Here is a 3657-nt window from a genome sequence, read left to right as displayed (position 1 = left end):
TTTTTTGTCATTAAGACCTCAAAATACTTTTTCAAAGCTTCGAGTTGGGCCTTAACATTATCCTCTTCTCGAAGTTGATAGATCCCAGATGGCTTGTGTCGGTTGGTGCTATCAGTAGCACTTGGACCAGTCCAGGTGTGAGATTTTTTTACAGTTTCTTCGAGATATTCAAGAGCACTGTCTGGCTCTTTTTCGAGGAATTCACCATTGCATAACATTTCTACAAACTGGCGCTCACGACTCATGAGACCTTCATAGAAGTAACTGACAAAACGCCAGTTCTCATAGCCATGGTGTGGGCACTGATTCAACATATCCTTGAATCTTTCTAAAAATTGATAGAAAGTTTCATTGTCCTTTTTGGAAAATGTGGAAATTTGTCATTTTAGATTGTTGGTCTTAAGGTTGGGAAAGTGTTTTAGAAAGAAAGATTTGGTCATTTCCTCCCATGTTCCAATAGACCTAGGTCTCAAAGAGTATAACCAACTTTTGGCTTTGTCCTTCAAGGAGAAAGGGAAGAACTTCAGTCACACAGAATCAACATTTTCGGCTTGGTTATAGAATGTGGCTACTACCTCCTCGAATTCTCTAATATGCACATATGGGCTTTCATTTTCCATTCCATGAAATGTGGGCAAGAGTTAAATCATGCCAGGTTTGAAGTCTAATGTTGGCATATTAGGAGGGAAAATAATGTATGAAGGTGTGGAAGTGCGAGTAGGATGGAGGTAGTCATTGAGAGTTCTCGGTTGGATTTCATCATTGCAAGCCATTGCCAATGGATTATTATCAGCTAAAGTTTGTGGAGAAGCAGGATTGGTTGAAGGAGTTCCGGAAGGAGTGGTGGATGAATTGGAAGAAGTTTCACTAGAAGTTTCGTGATGATTCATCCACTCTCGGAAATCAGAATTAGATTTATTTTATGTTTTTTTTTTTATATTTTTGTTAAACTTGTTCCCAGGTAATTTGGAGGTTTTTGGGTGATCTCCAACGCCTTACTAGAACTCCCCGAGGTTACTGAGTTAGTATGGTGGATCACAAGTTAAACCTTTTCGACCAAACAACCTTTAAGTAGAGTGAAAATGCTTATTTTGACAGAACAAGCTTGGTTTTCTTATAGTAATAAGTTCAACAATGTAATAGTGCATTGGTATATGCTTGAAATGTTCCCAGGCTGATTGGGAAGGTTGTCAAGGTACCACTTTAGACCCACACTTGCCTAGACAGAACTCCCCAGGGCTCCCAGGTAAGTGTGGGGGGTAACACTATCACAAACCTTATTTAACAACCAATCTTTCTAGACAGAACAATATCGATTTCTACCATTTGTAATATTACACAATTGTTCTCAATACTAAGCGTTTTATGATTAAAATTTTATATTGTTTTTTTTTTTTAAAACCTAAATTCTAAGGAAAACTAAGGCAAGGAAAAATAAAAGCCTAAACTAAGGAACCTAAAGGAACAAAATAATCAATACAAAAATAAAATAAAGAAAAAAAGAATTGAAGTGAAGATAAAATAGCAAGCTTAATCTTTTTTTTTTTCAAATATTTATTAACTAAAAAAAATAGAAAAGAAATTAAGAAGGAGAAATGGAATAAGAATTAACTAAAAAAAATTATATATATATTTATATGGTCCTTTTTTTTAGAAAGGAAAAGAGAAGAAAAAAATAAAAATAAAAATATATTTTTTTTACGTTTTTTATTTCTCTACTTTTTTTTGTTTATATATATATATATGAATATTTATATATACTTTTTTTTTTGTTTTACCCAAAAAAAAATAAAAGGAAGAAAGAAATATATATATATATATGTTGACGCGATTTTTCACCAACAGTGAATTAAGAGAATAACTGTGATGAATTAGTGTTTAATGATAAACCGTAAAAAGAAAAGGACTCTCAAGAATTCTCGAAAGGAAATTCCCAAGAACACTCTTCTTTTTTATGTGGTTCAGTGATTAAATCCACCTAGTCCACGAGTCTATGTTATTACTGTCTTTCTCTCTGAATTTTGACAGAGTTTTAGTATTATAGAATAATTCCCCCTCCCTCTATCCAAGATCTCAGTATTTATAGAGAAAATCCTTGGACAGGTCTTTGGGTCATCACGTGACTTAACATCTATTTTTATCTGTATTACACTTATTATAAATATTCCACTTTATCCTAAGGTATGGTCTGATAAGGAAATAAAATTGATCCTGGATCCTCAGGGACATGCGGACATGCCCTGCCTGGCCATGCACGATTATATTACGTGTCTGGGTTTTTAGGGATTCGCGAACATGCCATGTCTGTCCATGCACGATTATATAACGTGTCCGGGTTTTCAGGGATCCAGGGACACGCCAGATCTTTAGCGTGCCCTAAGCTGAATATACCATTAGCTTGTGCCATTGATGCTGTGCCTTATATATATTGTAACTTCGTGCCTATCGCTTTATACACCCCAACTCGTGCCATCACCTTGGGGACCGTGCTGTCTTTGTGGAGAATACACAGATTCATCGGCCATTTTTTTTTGTACCTTTACTTGCCAGTTGTACACGAGCTAAATAAAGGACTCGTGCTGAAATTAGGATGCACATTTGCCCCCCAAGTCCCTACTCGTGTTTTATGATGTCATATTCTGACCTACACAGTAGGGACTTTTAGACTTCCATTGCAATTACCCATGTTTGCCCACTACTCGAGTACTGGACACATGTGTACGCCCTGATTTTCCCACGGGCTGATTAGCGAGCTGAGATACGGCCTAATCATGACTACCACGTGGACATCCCCAAGACCGGAGCTGCCATCGTAAGGTCCTACCTCCTTAGCTCGAGGTAACCTAAGGGTTCGCCAAGATTGCTTAAGGACTGAGTCTGGACTCTGAAGGCCGCAGGTCGAGGGAAGCATCCAGCTCGTGGTGCGAGCTGGAGTTGGAGGCTGTGACCTTTTATAAAGTCAACCACGCAAGGTAAACGTGCATATATCAGACATCACGTGTCTGATATACCCCTGACTTCTCGGACACGCAGCAGGAACGTGCGTATTCAGACACCCACGACTAGTTTGGGCCGTGTGGCCCATTATCCCCTTACCTATTGATTTGACCGCACTTATGTGTCAGGTTTGGGAATTAATCATGAATGTCACAGAGTGGACATGACAGGTAAGAAGGTCACGGGATGACCTTCTTACCAACTCCCAGGTGCCTTCTCCTATAAATATGGAGACCCTGGGAGTTATAAGGGGTTGGATTCTATATTGCAAGAAAGACCCTGTAATCAAATATCTAGTATATAGCAATAATACTGATTAGTGGAGTAGAAGGATTTTAACCTTTGAACCACTTAAAAAACGTATTTTGAGTCACCATTTCATTTCTAAGATCATTTTATCTATTTCGGTTCAACCTAAGCACTAATTCCTTTCTCTTCTTTTCTTAATTACCTATTGGCGAAGAACCGCGTCAACAACGTGGAACATTACAATTGGCATTTGTTCGGGTTCCGAGGACTGCATTAATTGTCTTGTTAACTCTTTGTCGCCATTTCGTCTTTTGAACCACAACCCTTGGATTTTGCATTGGCTAAATCGGGTGGCTCATGTTGATTTATGCCATTTACGTATAAAAGGGAATAGACCATTCCTATAGTTCA

The 3657-nt window shown here is 38.0% G+C and overlaps 1 non-coding gene across 1 annotated transcript; it reads left to right on the top strand.

The window, feature by feature from the left end:
* Positions 1-285: 285 nt before the first annotated feature.
* On the top strand, positions 286-392 carry LOC133780719 (small nucleolar RNA R71). Its single transcript, XR_009869537.1, has one exon. It is a non-coding gene; the product is annotated as a small nucleolar RNA R71 (small nucleolar RNA).
* Positions 393-3657: the final 3265 nt, after the last annotated feature.

The sequence above is a fragment of the Humulus lupulus genome, chromosome 5 (assembly GCF_963169125.1).
Source record: "Humulus lupulus chromosome 5, drHumLupu1.1, whole genome shotgun sequence".
Taxonomy (NCBI): domain Eukaryota; kingdom Viridiplantae; phylum Streptophyta; class Magnoliopsida; order Rosales; family Cannabaceae; genus Humulus; species Humulus lupulus.
This window is presented reverse-complemented; position numbering and strand designations above follow the sequence as displayed.